Source organism: Lathamus discolor, chromosome 14 (genome assembly GCF_037157495.1).
Source record: "Lathamus discolor isolate bLatDis1 chromosome 14, bLatDis1.hap1, whole genome shotgun sequence".
NCBI lineage: Eukaryota > Metazoa > Chordata > Aves > Psittaciformes > Psittacidae > Lathamus > Lathamus discolor.
The window spans coordinates 11,071,455-11,089,865 of NC_088897.1; the positions used below are offsets into that span (position 1 = coordinate 11,071,455).

At 51.5% G+C, this 18,411-nt stretch overlaps 1 long non-coding RNA gene across 1 annotated transcript in view; it reads left to right on the forward strand.

Annotated features, from left to right (window-relative positions):
- LOC136022170 (uncharacterized) overlaps positions 1–12,355 on the forward strand; it is a 156,479-nt gene extending 144,124 nt beyond the window's left edge. The window contains exon 3 of the long non-coding RNA XR_010616027.1: positions 12,279–12,355. This is a non-coding gene — a long non-coding RNA (uncharacterized LOC136022170). The remainder of the gene's footprint in view (positions 1–12,278) is intronic.
- Positions 12,356–18,411: the final 6,056 nt, after the last annotated feature.

Here is an 18,411-nt window from a genome sequence, read left to right on the forward strand (position 1 = left end):
GAGGTTCAAGGGTCAGGGAAAGTGCAAGGCGGCTGTGAAAGCCTGTCTGTCCACAGCCTCCCAGGGGTGACGTAAAAGCAGGAAGGGGTCTGCTGCTCATCATCATTAAATCCCCATTGGAAGGCATTGGCCAGGGCCTGATAGATGATCCACGTAGCAAAGCTACTCCCTGTCCCCAGCACCCCTGGTCACCGTCCCAGGGGACCTCCGCTGGACCTGCCATTTGTGCCTCTTTGTGCATATGCATGAGGGTGGGTGATGTTTGGGGAAGAGGTTTCAGGGAAAGCACCTCATCCCAATCCTCTGCCCAAAGCTGCTGTTCCCGAGCACATGCCGGGGTTGGGATGGAGGGTGGGATGATGTGGGTTTGCCTACTTTGAGGTCATCGATACTTGGAGAGTAAAATGCACTCAGGGTTCTTCATCAGTGCTGTGACCTGCTTAGTGAAGAGTGATCGTTTCAGAAGTGTTGGGATCAGCTTCACTGTTGGTATAAGGGGAGGAAAATACCCCAAAGTTCTCTCAGCTGCTGTACCCATAGAATCACAGAATGGTTTGGGTTGTAAAGGACCTTAAGATCATCCAGTTCCACCGCCTGTCACCCAACAGCCTTGTTATGCTTTCCTTCCATCTGATGTCCCCCATTCTCCTGGGCCCTCTCCTGCCGCAGCCTCGAAGCATCTCGTTGGGCTCCGAGGGGCTGCTCCAGGCAGGGAGCACAGTGTGCATTGCCTGGGGTTTGCTGGACCAGCCCCTCACTTTGTAGGAAGGCTGGTGCAGGCTGGGGAGGGAGCTGTGCAGGAAGGTTTGCCAGAGCTACAGCCCAGAATAGCACACTGAGTCAGAGTTTGGGAAAGAAAGAGGGAAAACCATATAATTCCATGTTTGTTAGAAATCAGCCCATTCCAGTCATGAGGAATCAAACCGCGCATGCACAGACTGGACACAGCTCTTCTGAAAATTTTAGTGTTAACAGTGTACAGGACATTAACTTGATTAATCATAAGATGATCTTTGTCTGCTGCACTGATGCCTTCACCAATCCCCAAACCAGCTTAAACCCCCATCACGCTATGTAACGCACGTTTCCCTCCTGGTCCAAGCAGAGCTGAAAATAGACACAGCCCTCCCAACCCAGCGATGTTCTGACCATCCCGGTCCTGCCGCCCTCCTGGCTTGTGGCTTGCAATGGCACAGACAGGAGCTCCCATATGTCCAGGTTTCCCAGCCTGGAAGTTTTGCCCAGCCAGGATTCATGGACTTTGGCCCCATGCCTGGATTTCCGGACATCCGTCAGCCCACTCATAGCGGTAGCTCCAACCGAGCTGTCGGATGTCTGGAAGTCACAGGTATGTGTGCTGCACGGCTCCATAGTGGGGCTGATATCCCACTGCCTTTGGAGAAGGGTCCAAAGAAACTCCATCAGAGGTAGCAAAACACCTTGCTGATTATAAGGTATAAAGGGGAAAAACAGGATCATAACTGTCCAGGGCTACAGCCACCCATCACCCTGCCAAATGTGATGGCAAAGCCCCACATAGAAGGACTGTGGGTTGGGGTGATGCCCAGTGGGTGGAATGGCCAAGGGAGCAGCGCTGAGCTGCTTCTCCAGGCCCTTGGAGCTTGGCAAAGCTCTGCCATATGTAATACTGGATTTTAATGTATAATATTCTTTGCTTCCTAAATGCTGGATAAGAAAATCTCACCAGGGTATTTCCCCAGCGCTGATTTACTGGCGTCTGCTCCAGCTGAGGCCAGCGAGAAGCCTAATCTGGGGAGATTTGAATGTTATTGGAATTCAGGATTTTCTGCTTTGTTGTTATTTTGACTATATATTTTTAAGGCAAAGCAAAACTTTGGAAAACGTTAAACTCAGCTGGGAATGTTTCATAGCATGGGGACAGCAGCTGAGCAGGCATCTTGGAGGATACCTTCTCCCCTGATGTGGGCAGCATCCCTGCCCTGTGGGCTGCTAAGGGGCAAAGGGACTTGTTACAGGCTCTTGGTGGAGCAATGGCAGATGGGAGATGCATGGGGACATCTCTGGCCTCTGAGGAGGTAACACCGTGTGTGACACTGGGGACTGCAGGGCAGGAGCTGGCGTGAGTGCAGAACAAGGAAATGGAAGCAGGAGCATCGCACCAGGAATGGTTTCTGCCATCCTGGGGGCAAGCTCTGACTGTGCTGTTTAGTGGTTGCCTCCTGTAGGAGAGCTGCTTTAACTATTTCAGCTCAGAGCTCAGATGAGCTGCTGAGTGGCATGAGTAGTAGTGGGCAACCATCTGGGCAATTGACCCTGAAATGGAAGCTCACCCATAGGAATCCCTGCGGAAAGCAAAGGAGTTTTGTCTGGGGCTGGGATGTCTCTCATCCATCTCCTGGGCAGGAAAGCATCTCCGGGGTCTGATTAGGAGGAGGAGCAGGCTCAGGGACAGTCGCACCTTTACACCCAAAGCACGAGGTTGGGTTGAAACTCATGTGCTGGTGGGACCCGATCGTGTGTGAGGTTTGTTGCTATCAAAACCCACAAATGGTCTGAAGAAGAAAGCCTGATTTCCCACACCAGTGTTTCCTGGGTGGATTGTGCCTCATTTGAAGCAGTTTTGGCTTTGCTTCTCACCCTTTTGAAGTTAGTTATTATCAAGGTTCCGCGGTGCCTTAATTATTCTCCTCAGAAGCATGGAGTGAGAGCAGCATTTTGCACCTGAAAATAAATCAAGTGCTGTTATTATGCAGGTTTCCTCTTTTCTAATTCTTATTTAAAGAACAAGGGAGGGAGAAGAAGTGGGGCAGCAAAAAGGGCCTTAAAGAGCAAAGTGAGAAATAAAGACCAAGTAAACACACTAATTCTTCAGCACCAGCGTAGGAAATGTGTATTTCTCTTCCGTTTGCTCCTGTTCAGGAGGGAGGGGGAAGGCTTTGCTAACACATTCAAATGAATTTGATATTCAATCAATGAAGATTAACTTGCCCAAGGTAAGATGGTTTTTACATTCATAAGGAAGTCAAATACGATTATGCATATGAGGAAATTATACAGAGATGAGTAGAGTATAATGTATGATAATTATTTGAAAGGATATACTTACACACTGATTAGCATATCTTGAAGACCAGACAGAGATGGAAGAATAGAAGGTAAAGATATTCCTCAAGATGAACAAACTGTAGGAAACTCGCTCCCCCAAAATCATAGAAGTTACTTAGAAATAGCATTTTCTTAAGGAAGGCAACCTGAAAAAACCTTCACAAGTTCACCTCTTGATTAGAAATTAAAAAATAGAAAGAAAATTCAAATGGAGTGTGTGAAACTTCGCTAGGAATATCCTTCTGCAGAGGAAGGGTGGCCACAAAGAGATGAAAGGGGAAGGCCAGCGGGATGTGCTGCCTCTCCCACCAGCATTAAAGAGCATTCAGTTTTCCCACAAGCACTGTGTGCCTGGAAGCAGGTCCAGCCTAGGGAGCACCATGAGATGAACCAGCTCCACCGCCGCTCCATTGACTACACTGGTTAAGAGCAGGCAGACCTGGCCCCACACGTGGTTTTGCTATGGTGGGGTTTGGCTTTTTCCTTTCTGGCAGTTGTGATGGGAAAGAAGCATTTCCAGAGCCCATTTATCTGTTATCCAGATGAAATTCTCTGTCATCCAAATTTGCCAGCGGGACCCTCGGTGCATGTATGTGTGGAGAGAGCAACTGAGATGGGGTTTGTGTTAAATACAGGAGGAATATTGTATCTGCTTAAGCCAGGGCAAAACAATGAGCACAGCTCAGTTAATGAGATAGATGAGCTCCTGCTGCGCAGGAAGCGATTAGGATGCGCCGGCCCCACTTTGTGACATTGAGGATCTTACAGCAAGAGGGATTCTCCAGGCAGGAGGCAATGGGATCTTTGAACATTTCCACTTCTGTAGAGCAAATCAGGAAAATATGGCCTGGAGTAAGTATATTCCCATGTCACGGTTTGTTGCTTTTGGTGTTGAGTGATGTGCAGCACCAGGAAGTTGAAGTCTGGCTGGGGAAAAGCAGTGCTTACTCTGGAAGTGGATGGTCCTCACCTTGCGGAACAGCAACAGGAGAGATGGTTGGAGATGCACTGATGGTGTTTGGGATCAGGGGTTTGGTGGATGTTTAGTTCCAGAATGCAGCCAGCACTTCGGGAATTCTGAGGTGCTACAGGAGCTGGGTAAAGTACCGGGCAGCCACAGTCTGCTGCAGCACCAGTGGTGGGTTCAGGGGCACTGAGCAGTCCCACACAGAGATGGAGGGACCAGGTTCCCTCCTGGTCAGGGTGCTGCTGCAGGGAAGCTAGGCTAGCTCCACCAGCTGATAATTTAGTTTTGCTATTAAAAAAATACAGAGAATGGGACATTTCATCCCATTTTGAGGAATAAGAGCAGTTTGTCCTGATGGATCCATTCCCCTCCTATAAAACTCAGCAGCCTGTTAGGTCTGTTGTCCATAGAAATGCCCTTTATATCAGCCACAAGGACGCATTTGTACTGCTTGTTTTCCCATGTCTGTGCATAAACCTCTTTGCCAACTGAACATGCAGAGCAGCCAGTTCTCCCTGACAAGGGGGACACATCAGCCACACAACTGCTGGGGTCCTTCTCCTCCTCACCCATTCAGACAGCCCTATGGGTCCCTCTGATGGTGATATGGATGGGTCTGTGCTGCAGCAGGAGCACCGGGTCCTGAGCATCCCTTGGCCATGGCTGTGTTCCTGCTGCCATACCCATCGTGTGGCGATGCTTAGAGCTTGAGCCTCACTGGCTGCCACTCTCCAGCACCAGACTTCCTTTGGGAGCTAAAAAAAGGTCCTTATTGGCACCATTTAAACCATGTGATGGGTTTGAGCTCAGTGTGGACTGTGGCACTTGGAGAAGAAAGGCAGCACATGGGGATGGCCAACATGAAGTCAGCTGGCTCCCATCCCAGCCCGGCATCTGTACCGGCGGCACAAGGACCACAAAGGCAGGGGAGGGATTGCAGCCAAGGGAGGAGGCAGGGAGGGAAAGGTGATTTTATACGAGTTGAATACATTTGTCTGGCAGAGATTTCCTGGATCCTGCTTCGGCTTTTAAGAGCAGCACTGTAAATTCATCAACACCACATGATTTTGTCAATTCTGACAGCTAACTTCAATGTTACGACAAATCTGGCCCCAGAGGATATTAAGCAAAGACGCATGAGCCTATAATTTTCTGCTTCCACGTGTGAGATGCTATAATGATCAAAAGAAAATGACTTTCTAACTACCACATCTCTTTGTGCTGTTTTCTCCATGCCTGCTGCACTAATTGAATCACCCCAGAGCCACTGTATCAATTCTAACTTCTGTATTAGGATTTAATCAGGCATGTGGACAGACCAGCTTGGAGAGGTGAGGGGCCTTTGTGAGGTGCCCATCTGCCTCCGACATTAAAGCCGCTTCCATTCAATGCGGGCTGAGCAACTTCAGGGAAATCAGGCTGTGGACATCCAGGGAAGCATGCGGAGATTAGATGGGAAGCGTGGCTGGGAAGCTCACCTCCGGAGCCAGCAGGCGGCTGGGGAGGGCTCCATGGGCACACATGTTTAACACAGTACCCAATTGCCAGCTTGCTTGGCAAGCGGAGAGTTGGTCCCAAAGGTCTGCAGGGAGTTATCCAGGTGGGATGCACCGTGCTCCGCATCCCTTCCCGCACCGCCGGCCAGGTCTGAGGGTGCCGTAATTAAGTGAGAGTGAGGGGTGGCTGGGAAGTGCTGCTGGGGAAGGGCAGGGATTGCTGCAGCAAGGGCTCAAAAGGGGTGGAGTGTGATGGGATCCCAGACAATGTCCCCGGAGCTGCTGACAGACGGTGTCTCTAAAGGTTTGTTCCCCCAGCTGCCACAGCAGCTGTGGGGATGCTGCAGGGATGCAGCAGGGATGCTGCAGGGATGCTGCAGGGATGCTGCAGGGATGCTGTGCTCCATGCTGGGCCCTCTGCCTGCCCACTCCTGCCCGATCAAGAGCAGGGGGTCCCAAACCGTCACTACCGGGGCTGTGATGGCCACAGCACAGTGTGGTTCATGCAAGATCCATGGGCCTCCCAATAGGGTGCATATGAGGCCAAAGTGGATGTGCTGCTGAGACCCCATATCCTGCACCTCCCCGCTCCTTCTCATCCCCCTGCACTCACCCAGCCGACACATCTGGCTTCAAAAGGGATTAAGTAGTTGCTAGAAGTGAAGCATCCTCCCTCCATAAGGATGCTTTCAGTAATCGTAGCCATAATCAGTGCAAGCACAGCTTCATCGGAGCCAGCTCTGGGGTGACAATCATGTCCATGAAGTTCCCTATCAGTGTTCTGGCTCCGACCCTTTCAATGCATTCTGTGATACAGGGCAGGAGAGTTTATAAAGTTGCTGCTGTTAAAGAGTAAGATCAGGGGAGTGTGTAAGATCAGGGGAAAGGAGGATGAGGATGGGAAGGGGTCGCCTGGCACTGTGGAAATGGCATAAGACACTTGGCAAATCACATCCCTTCACATGAAGGCCTGGCTCTTCCCATCCCTGGCATCTCAGATGGAGATAGGTGGGAGCCTGGAGTTCAGGGGTCTACCAGGGATGTGGCTGGAGCTGCCCCCCTCCTCCTGCCCCACGCTGACACTGAGGGCTTCAAACCCCCCGTGAAGGGCAGCCGCCTCTCACAAACGGGGTCTTAACTACCTGATTAAATCTCCCCTGCTGAAGCGGGGCAGGCACTAATTTGAGGTTGGTTCCCAAATTGGGGATTGTGTTGTTCCCTTATTTCAAACGCAGCAGTGAATAGAGGCAGGGAGGGTGGAGGGTGATTATATCTGCCCGCTCGGGATGGAGGAGAAAAGAGCGGAGAGTCCCAAACCCCAGAAACATCAAAGCCAGAACAAAAACCTTCTTTCTTTGAGAGCTGAAAACCTTCTGCTCCTGAAAGGGGCTTTAAGTGGTGGCTCTTCATAGTTCTTTCATGCCAACAGCTTTTCTGCTTGTAAAAGGGCAGCTTTGAGGACAGGAACAAGCCCTGGCTGAAGGGTGGGCTGGAAGGAGAAGGACTCGCTTTGGAGACAGGAGAGGGCTTTGGGAATCATGGAGTGTTGGGGGCAGCAGGGATGGTCCACAGCCGCTCTCACAGGCTGTATTTTGGATTTAACTAGCATGAAATTGAGCCCAAACGTGTGTCCCTCGGAAACATGAGTGCTTTATTCACAGGGACGTCGGAGAAATTCAGAGGAGGGGAGAGGGATAAAGCATCCACGCTCCGCTGGCTCCGCGTGCAGATGGAGCGGCAGAGGGGATGCCGTGCCCCAGCCCTCCTCATCCTCCCGGCCCCTCCGCAGACCCACGGGAGGGGGGCAGAAAGGCCATAAAGGGAGGGTGAGAGAGAGCCATCACTTGCCGGTCCCCTGAATGACAGGCTCTTGAGTGAGGCACCATATGCCGGCTCCTGCCTCCCGATCCGGAGGGTTTTCAGCGGGCGCTGGCTGCACAAATTGGCACAATTCAGCTCTCGAGCTCCTCAGCTGGTCTCCACACCCCACTTGACATGGGAGCGACCTCTCTTTTGTGGGTCCCGGGGAGAGGGGAGGGGGGACCCCAGGGTGGTGGCGCATGAATCAGAGGCTGTTCCCCCTCGGAGGAAGGAGGGGAGAGGGAGCAAAGGTGCCCAATTAAATGCACATTTATAGGCGATGCTGAGTAAACAGTTGATTGAATACACAGCACTTGGTGGAGGCAAAGCAGTGCACGGGCACCAGCACCACCAGCTTCAGGCTGCGGCACCAGGGCACATGGAAACGCCACGGAAAACCTTGATGCTGTTTCCATTTCTTTCTTTATTCACCCCATTCTGAGGGGATGCTGGGGCCGGGCAGGGGCCAGGGCTGTTTGCTGTCATCTATGGGCTTCTTTTCACACTCAATGCAAATGCCCTGCAGAAAGCAAGATCCTGGCAGCAAAAAAGCAGTGTATTGCCATAGAAAAACTTTTAGTGGAGACGTTTTGACTCCTCTTTGTGGTCCAACTTTGTTTCATACACTAATTCCCTCCGTGCATACTTAGTTGTATGTACGTACCAACGCGTTCTTTTAAAGCTTCCCCAGAGGCTTTATGTTGTTCGTAGCTGTTGTATTACGTACCAATGTTGTTTAAAGCCTCCCCAGACAGTAAAAATGCACGGGGATGGTTGGTTTGTTGGTTTGATTGCTAAGAGCAAAGCATTTTGAACCCTTCTCTGTGCTCCTCAGGCTGCGTGAAGCGATCTGTGGATGTCCAGGTGATGCTGCGGTGCTGGCAGGGAAGGATTTTCCCTTCCAGCTGCTCCTGCCATCTGGGGAAATCAAAAGGAGAGGGGATTGGATCAGCTGGTGGAATTAAAAACTGGGAAACTTGTTTCAGCTGAGTTGTCTGATGGATTCAGCCAGAGGTAGATCAGCGGCTGGTTTTCCTTTGGAAAGGAAACAGTTTTTAATCTGTGATACAATGGGAATGCCCCACAGGGGCTGATAAGTTTTGTCATTTAATTATCCTTTAGACTCCTGTGTGTTGGTTAAAAACTCTCTTCATTTGGTTCTTCACCGTATTGTCCTTGCCTATCCAGTGTGGCAGGGCAGTAAGGAAATAGAAACGTCAAGGGGAGGAAGGATGCTCCGTGGTGGGGAGGTGAATGGAGGGGGCTGCTCCAGGCCTTGGGTTCTCTATCTGTACCATGGGAGAGCAGGAGATTCACGTCCTACAGTAGAAGGGTCTCAGGGAGGAGAAGTGCTGCATCCCTGCATCCCTGCTGACCTCCAGATCAAGAGCTTTTGATACCTGTTCCTTGCCTCCCCTTAGAAATAACTTCCTTAGCAGTAACTCCCTTTGCAATGCCCGCTGTGGGGCATGAACTGACACCAGGCTCTCCGCAGAGAGCACGGACACCCAAGCTTTCATCTTTACATAGAAAGACCCAAAATCTCGGACTATTCTTGAGCTTTATCAACATTAGGAAGTTGCAAGTACCCCTAAAGGGCAGTTTTGGTGAAAGCAAGTATTCAGCACCAGGAGAAATCAATTTTTATGAACTAATTTAAAGGAAAGGGGGTTAATCTTGTTATTTAAATACTTCCTGTAGCACACTGAAGTTCTCCATTGTGGGCAGCGCTGCGTTTTGCTCTTTCCCAGAGACAGGTTTGATTTTAAACGTGTAATTTGCTCAGCAATTAGGGCTCTGCATTCAGGCATGGCACTGCTGTTAATGTCACTGGGAAGCCTGTGGGCAGGCGAGCGGATCCCTGGATGCGCCCTAATCTCTGGTGGGGCTGGGAGATGGAAATGGGAAGGCTGATGGAGAGAGCCTTGAAAAATGAGTGTCTGTGCTCGTGCCCTCAGGACCCCATCCGGAGCCGTCCACAACCCTTGGGACTCTCTTTGCTCTCTTCAGTTAATGCCTGGGGAGGTTTATGGGAGCCTGGTCAGCAGCGAGACCCTGTGCAGCCCATTCACAATCCGTGCACTTTGGCTGCACGTCCAGCACCCTTGAGTTATCCCACCCACCAAACTTCAACCCTTTCTGCTCAGCATCAGGAGCTGAACTAACAAGTGATGGCTACAGCAGGAGGATGGCTTCTTCTGCAATAGTGCAATAGTGATGCTTTATTTAAGCCCCTGTTCTTAAACATCCCATGCATCTCTTCTGCTGCTTGGGGTAGGGAAGGCAGCAGCAGGTTAATAGTGGTGGAGATGGCAGTGCTGCCTATGGCAGCGCTGGCAGAATGATGCACTGAGGTGCAGGGACGTGCTGGGGTGGGATGGGAGAGCCAAGGCGAGGAAGAGCCATGATATCCAAAGCTCCGAAAGGGAATAGGGCAGGGAAAGTGAGAAGAGAGCAGTTGCAAGCATCAGGTTTAGCCCCCAGCAAAGTGCTTGTGTAGAAAAGAGGGATGCCTATCTTGGAGCATCACCTGGTCCACGGGATGTGCAGGTTTATACGCTCTGGTCCAGCCAGGCTCTGAAGCTGCATCTCCTCTGCCACCAGGGGAAGGGATAGGAGTGAGTCCATTGCTCCTGCTTGGAGCCACCCGGCTGCTGGGAGGTGCAGGCCTCGTCCCTGCTACCTTTACAGCTAAATCAGCACTTGGTGTTCTGATCAGACAAAGGCTGTTGCTAGATACGTGGCATCTGTTAGCAGCCTACTGCTGTCATTAGCTGCAACCAGGCATCTGCTGCTCCAACCCAACACGGAACAGATGCCAGTTTGGGAGCGGTGGGGGCAGGGAAACCCCCGAAGCTCTAATATTTCACTTCCCCACCTTCACGGTTGGCAGCGGGGCCGGTTGCACCTCGGCAACTGCAGCTTTCAGATGGATCTCACAAACACCTCCCCTTGTCCCTGCCCCGAGCGCTGCCTCTCCGCTCCCCCCAGCTCCATCTGCAGAACAAGCCCATTCCCCACTCGTGTGCTCCCTTCATGCAAATCCCTGAGGTGCTTTGGGCATGTGGTGCTCAGCGTTGGTGCTGGCAGGGCCAGCGCTAATCCACAGCCGTGCAGCCGGCATCACCCCGTGCCTGGGTAAAAGCAAGGCTCCGGTGGGTGGGAGCTGCTTCAGGGGCTCATGGTGAGACATAAATCCCGATGATAACAATAATAATGACGTATAAGGAAGGATACAGGAGCTTTGGATCTGCCCAGCCTTCGCTGTAAGATTTTCCAAGCATGTTGTGGGATGGATGAGGAGAAAAGAGGAAAAGCACTTGTCCTATGGGGTTTTTTCCCCTAATACCATACTGATGGAAAGATGAGGGCCCAGTGCTGATGGGTAATGAGACAATATCAATGGGCTGCGTTGTTAGCACCGTACCAAATAGGCTTTTAATTTTCTGGGGAGGTGTGGTGCGTCTCTGCAGAGCCAGCATCAATCATCGTCACAGGCGCCAGGTCCCGGCGCTCCCGGGGGCTTTCCATGGAAAAGGATTCCCTCTCCCTCTTGGCTAGGGGCTGTTCTACCTCCGTGGCGATGCCTCTCGCAGACTAATTGCTGATTTGTTCTTCTTATGATGATGGAGCTCGTGTCACCACGAAACAGAACATTAGGATAAAGTCTTTAAAGTGGCTGTGCAGCTGGAAAACTCATTTCCAGTCCCTTCTGGATATAAAAACATAGTGGAATTGGGAGAAAGGATATTATTTGTGTCCATGAACGGCTGGAAATGAATATGGGTTTGGTCAGAAGCTGCTCAATACCCACCTAGCATGGCTCTTTCCTTGGATATCTCTCCTCCTTTTCTCTCAAATCTCTGTAACCAACTTTTCTTTTGGTTCCCTCTGGTTTCCTTTGGGAACTGGTGGTGCTCCGGACATTTATTCTTACACCTTGGCCTCTGGAGCCAAGACCGATTTCCCAAAGTGATTTGGTACAGAAGAGCCAGTCCCATGGAAAAGGAGGGGATCTGGGCTCTGTGGCCACACAGGGAGGGAGTTTGGGAAGTAGTGTAGGCATGCTGACTGTAGCATCACGCGTTTGTGCATGCCCTCTAAGAGCCTGGCAACTCCCAGGTTATACTGATGTCACCCCAGCTGCTGCTGAGGACCATTTGGGGGTGATTCCCAAGCATGACATTGCTCAGGAGGGTTAAATCCCTTTGCATCCCCATCGCGCTCTCTGCTCTTTGCAGGCACAGGGAACGGAGCGATGCAGAGGGAGAATAAGGGAAAACTGTTTGTGTGAGAGGCTGTTTGGGTGGAAAAGAAAGTATTGCTCAGAAAAGAAGGTGGCAAAGCAGTGGCTGCGGCCCTTTCCCCACATGCAATCCCACTCCTGTAATTTCTGGGGGAATTGGTTCATCTTGGGTGCAGATATATTTGTGTCAAGGTGCAGCTGCACAGATAGCCTGACTCTATGCATAGTAAGAGGCTTTCAGAGAAGGAGGTTATGCCCAGAGCAAGGCCTTATCAGAGCAAGCTGCCTGCCATTTATCTGGTTCCCTATCAAATATGAAAACAGGCCTCAATCTGCTGCTTCTATTTTCCTTGGGAAGGCTATGGGTGGAATGATAATTTAGTCCAGGGTTTTTGTTTCCGACGCTAACCTTCTGCCAAACTCTGCTCTTCCCAACTTCACTCGGGCACCCACCGGCATGGACCCAGCGCCTTTGTGGGTGAAATCAGCCAAGCCCAAACCTTCAAGGAAGGAGGTCTCTGTACTCAGAAGGGGGCTTTACATGCGTTACGTGCAGGGCTTGTGGAATATCTGTCGTGTACCCGTTTAATAGCATTGTAATTATTCATTATTTGTATTACAGTAGCCCCTAGAGGCCTCACCAGGTCTAGGGCTGGGTCCCCATGCAATGGCATGGGGAGGGATGCAGCGGGACGGGAACATCCCAGGGATGCAGGGGGATGTGTGCTGACCCCCAGCCTGCACCCAGCCCTTTGCAAAGAGGATGCTTACTTTGGTTCAAAGCTGAGTATATCCTTAGAGCCACCCTAACGCACGTGGTGTCCCCCCTGGGTGCAGAAGCAGAGGGATGGGGCTCTGTGGGCTGTGACGCAGGACCTGTGGGGCAGATCCCTTGGAGCCATGGCACGAAACCCCAGCCCTGTGCTCTTCTCCTCCCTCCCGCCGCCATCCATCCTGCAGGGCCTCCCCGCCACAATAATAAAGCCTGAAAAGCCATTGCTTACATTTTTAATTCCATATCTGTGTCTAACTGCTGATGCTAAACTCCGATCCCACAGCTTCTGAGGGCAATGCGATTCACATGTTAATATTTTAAGCCAGCCACTAATATTTTTATGTGGGAAATTGAGATTTTCTACGGTTGCTGGATGAGCAGGCCATTTCTCCATGCTGCAGGATGGATCTGGAGCGAGGGAAAACATTATTTAACATATTTGCGTCTCTCGGGGCTGCTGTCCATGCTGGGGGGGGGGGGGGGGGTGGCTGCTCTCTGTCTTGTCTCTGCAATGGCTCCATCCTGACAAGGAGCCTGCGCCATTGGATGTGGGCAGATGCCCAAAGCAGACAAGCAATGGGGAGTATATAAGTGCCCCCCCTCTTGGCACTGCTGCAAGGTGGATGCTGCCTACACGGCTCTAAAACCTCTTTGCTCATGGTTTATCAGTTGTCCTGCTGCCCTGGTGGCACCGGGACAGGATCAAAGTGGCTTTTCTATTTATTCTTGCCCAAAGTGGCTGTTCCTCCTCAGATCTTTCTTCCTCACGCTTTGTATTCTTAAAAACCCAAGAGCAGAAACCTATTTATAAAACTCAGGCACCTCTTGACAAGAGGCAAACCCCATCTAGTTAGGAAGTGGAGGGAGGTGGGCAGTGTCCTGCCCACCCGAGCCCATGGCTGAAGTAGCAGCCAGTCCATCTGGTGCAAGGAGCTGATGTGAGAGGCAGTGTCTCTCCCTGACGGCTGCCTATAAATCACGTTTATGTGCTGCAGTCATGGTCCAGGCAGCGCTGGCTGGACACAGGGTTTGGCAGCACCGTAGCCAGGGTCACGGCGGCTGTAAATTGTCACCCAAACACAGGGAAGCCAAAGCTGCCCCAGAGCCAGCACAGGGATGCAGGACACGGAGCAGGACAGAGGTGCGTGTGCTCACAAACGCACACTTACCCCCTCGCCACAGCCCTGAACTGCTGCTGACAAACAGGCAGATGTGGCAGAGCTTAAATGAAGTGCAGACAAGTGTCCGTGTCCCCAGCCTAATCACTCCATCTCCACGCTGCTGACACGCTGCGTTATCAGGCTCTATGGAAGCGCATGCCCGGGCTGGGCTCTGGAGCTTGGCGTCTTTGTCAGCTCAGCACTTAACCCAGAACCTCGCCTGGGTTCCCCAGCCACGCTCTGTCCATCAGCAGCCAGGGATGGGGCAGTGATGCTGACCTGGCAGTGGCTGGAGGTGGATCTGGGGGGTCTGTGAGTGGCCAAAGCTGGGGATGTCCCCCCTGGTCCACTATGGCATCCCACCATAGGGCATCATGTGTGCCCCTCAGCCACAGCATCCACCCCACGGCAGCAGTAAGGATGCTGTGTCCAGAGCTGGTTTTGCCAACAGCTACAAACCTGGTGGAAAATGGACTTAGAAATAGGGGAAACTCCAAAGAGCTTTACCCAAAATACACTGAGAGATTGTTTTCTCAGTCACAGCAGGAATTTACAGTGAGAGGCAGGAGACTGAGTTCACTCCTTTGGGCATCTCCTTCCTACCATCCACCTCCATTAACCTGTTCCTTGGACACAAGGTAGCATGAGAAAATATTACAACACAAACTTAGGGGAATATTCTCCACTGCCTCAAACGGCCTCTTTCTGCTGCTAAGAATTGAAAGCATTCTTTGGATTTAAGCAGATTCCAGGTGAAGGTAGATAAATATTGAGACAGATGCACCTCAGCATCTTTCCAGTAGTTAAACGTGCATTTTGTATGGATGGACTTTAACGAGTGCTCCGAGATTTTGACCCGCTGGTATAGATTACTGTGAGAGAACCTGCCAGGCCCACATCATTGTTTGAGACAAGTCCATGATGCAAATTGGCAGACAAAGCAGTGAGCAGTCAATACAGATTAGAATTAAGTCTCTCCTCTTGTCCACAACCAGGGGCCCTGCATTGATCGCATTGCAAACGCCAGGAACCTGGGCTGTGCCCAGAGTGGCGGGAGCAGCAGGAGCTGTGCCCAGCTGGGAAGGTGCCATCGCTTGATCCCTCTCCTGGTTCCTGGCCTCGGCATCTGCAGAAACAGGTCCCCAGCCAAGCAGGCAGTGCTGATGCTGCTTTGTATAAAGAGGCACCTTAAGAAATGTGGGAAAAGGGAGGATAGAGGGGGTCAAAGCTGTGGTTGAACACAGGGTGAAGACTGAATGCACATGTCCTGCACTGGGGCCTCTTCCAGCTACACGGGAGCTGGCAGAAACATCCACCAATACACCAGGTTGGATGAGGCTTGGAGCAACCTGCTCTAGTAGAGGGTGTCCCTGCCTGTGGCAGCGGTGGAACTGGATGAGGTTAAAAGACTTGCACAAGTGCCTGCAAGGGGAGGGAGCTGCTCAGGAGCCACGTCAGGTCCTGCTTAAAAGGAATCTTAAGCTCCAGCGCTGGGCTCTGTGAAACATCTGGTCTTAAACCAGCAGGGTTTGGGGCAGCAGCACAGCTGGGTTTCAGTTACAGACCTAAGGAGCCATCCATGCCCTTCACCGCTCAGCACCAGCCTTGGTGCTAACCTGAGACTTGATTTTCTCAGCCCAGGTGTGTGGCTGTGGCACCAGCCCCAGGAACTCCTCCCTTGTGAGGAGCTTTGCATGTGCAAGGGATCTGAACAGACCCTGAGCAGGGTTAGAACATGAGAGCAACCCGCTCTGGTGGAAGGTGTCCCTGCCTGAGGCACGGGGTTGGAACTGGGTGAGCTTTAAGGTCCCTTCAACCCAAACCAGGCTGGGATTCTGTGATCACTGGAAGGCTTGGGGGTGAAAATGGGAAATACTAAATTACACTTTCTTTCCAATGTAATAAAACCGATCTACATTGTGTGTTTTAGAGGGCTTTTCCTCTGTCAGATATTCCCATTGCAAAGGGTTGGGAATCTCTTGGTTTTACTGGTGTTTTGCTGCTGTGCAGCCCTCCCTGCTTCTTGGCATGCCAAGCTTTCCCCACGCACTCCCTCTGGGAGCAAGCTACCTGGCCAGGACAAAACAAAGGTGAAACAAGATGACAACAGGCAATATTGTGCATGTAGAGCTAAACCTTCTGCTGCCACCGAGGAGCCCCCGGCAGCACGGTGGCCTTTGTTCATGCTCCCGGCCCCGCAGAGCCTGCCTGCCTCCCCTCTCCTAGGCAAGCCTTTGAATTTTTATGCCGGTGCCTTTCATTGCATTGACCAGAGTTTATCACATATCTCTGGTTGGGATCCTGCCTGGCTTAGCATAAGACAAAAATGGGGAGGAAGAGGTAAAAAAAACAGAGAGAGAAAGAAATCAGCTGAATAATAGGAGGGATTTGTAGCAGCTGAGGATTTGCATTCAAATGTGCGCCAGCCTCCTCTGAGCTCGAGTTTTATCATGTCTTTACAGCCAACAGCTTGTTTATGAATAAAAAATGTGGCATGAAACCAGAGGAGTGAGTTGTCTTTGTTTTGTCAAGTGTGCGGAGACAAAATGCTCGCTGCTCACAAGTCTTCACTTCATACAAGTCTGCCGGGACGGGGGCAGCTGGCCGCGGGCTGCTACCTGCGCGTTGCCATGGCCGGGGGCACCTCCTGCACCCCTCCATATGCATGAGTAGGGACCCCGCCGGGCGCCTATGCAAAGCAGCCCCTGCTTTGACAGGCAGGCACTTTATTAACTCATTAAGCTCATCTTGTTCCTTTAAACGCGGTATAATTACAAATAAAGCTGTCACACTTTGTTTGCAGTTATAGCATTTAGCTAAGTGCCGCTACGACCTGGGATTCAAGGAGGAAAGGGAGGTTAGGAGCCGGAGCCGCCGTGGAGGGAAGAGAAGTTTGAGGCTGTCCTCAATGGGGAATGGGTCTGGCTGGCAAATCAAAGGGTGAATCTGCAATAAACCCATCACCTCCAGTGTGTTGGCACAAGGAGCATCCCTTCTCCCTTCACCACCGCTGCTGGAAAGGCAAGGAAGGATGGGGAGAGCTCCCAGATCAGACCAGCTCAGTATGCCCGTGGGTTTGGTTATTTGCAGTTAGAAAAGCGCTGGTGCCATGGCCAGGGAAAATGGGAATGTTGTTTGTGTGTTCTCACAGGGGTTTGTGGCCCTGAGCGAGAGGCAAAAGGAAGGGCTGGAAGCAGAGCGGGCGAGCGTGCCCCCACCTCTGCCGCCAGCCGGAATACAGAGCAGGGCTGGGAGCATCATTGGTAGTCAGGGCACAGAGCCGGGAGGGACGCGGGCGGAAAACCGGAGCGGGAGAGGGGAGGAGAAGCAGAGGAGGTGATGGCAGTCGGAGAGCAGGGGAAAACAGAGGGATAAGGAAGGGGGAAACTTGGAAGGAAAAGGCTGCAAGCTCTCCCCTTCGGTGGGGGAGTGTGTGAAAGGAAATCATCCCCTGCCATAATCCCCATGGATGTGCGGTGGGAAATAGTTGCTTGTAACGGGGACTCTGGAGTTGACAGGGTGTCAGAAAGAAAGGATGAATATTGATACAGGTGAGAGTAAATGAAACCATGCAAGGAGGGGTTTTAACACCTGATTCGGGTGCAGTCGCCTTCCTTGTTGGAGGAGAAGGTCTCATTCAGCCATAGTCCTGCCACAGGTTTAGCTTTGGTGCTTGGTCTCTGTTCACCCAAGTGCACTTGGAAAGTGGGATAGTATTGTATTTTGGGAGGGAAAAATAGAGGGATCAGGCTTGTGAGAGATTTCAGCTGCAAATACTGAAAGAAAATGAGTAGAAAACGCACACATATGGAAGCATCCCTGGCTTCTCTACATGGAATGGGCTTTCCCAGGTGCTGGGGAAGGAGCAGGAAGCTTGGTGTCCTCTTGTGGAGGTGGTGGGAGCCCTTCTGTGCTGTGCTTGTGCAGGGAAGGTCTGGCCCAGCACCACAGTGTACCTGGGAGCTTTGCTCTGCCTGCCTCAGTGCTATCAGGATGAGGCCGTGCATCAGCAAAAAAGGAAGGCTGGTATCTTCACCAGGGCTGAACCAATTAGCACCTGATTAAGGTCCTAAATGCCTTTGGGCCTGCTGGATAACCCACTCTGATGACATTAAGAGATGATGGGCTGGTGCCAGTAGCTGGTATGTTCTCAGCAGCCTCTTTGGGGGTGGAGGGGGGTCTACATCATCCACACAGGACAACGGAGCACTGCTGCAGCACTGCACGTCCGCTCACCTCCTCGTGCCACAGCAGCCATTGTAGCCTTATGTGTGGCTGGGGCTAAACCTGCCCTCATCCGAGTGGGAGCAGCGGGGTCCTGCAGGATGAGGACCAGGCTTGTCACACAGAGCGCACTGTAATAAAGAGCAGCTCGTTTCACAGTGCCAGCAAGGGAAACAATGGGCTGCGAGTGATTTTCCTGGTTTTTGCAGAAACTCCTCTAAGGCCGTGTCCTAGATTTAGCACAGGTTCTGATAAGGCTGAAAGAGAGAAGTCCCAGATTGTACTGCTGTGCCCAACAGACTGGTTACATCGTGCTTGATGACACTTCAGACCCGTTGTCATGACCCCATATAATCCGGCATCCTGGACCATCTGACACACATTTACACTTAACATTTTGTTAGAGACTCTATAAATGAGATCTCTTTGACCTTCAATCCTTGGCTAATTGCTAGTTTCATGTACAAGACTAGCCTAATTTTACGTGATAATTACCTGAAAGTGGCAATACATATGGCATTGCATGTTTGAAATGTCAGAACTGGAGAAATATCAAGTGGCTGGAGTCTTAGGCAAATGGAGAGAGTGGAAGGGTC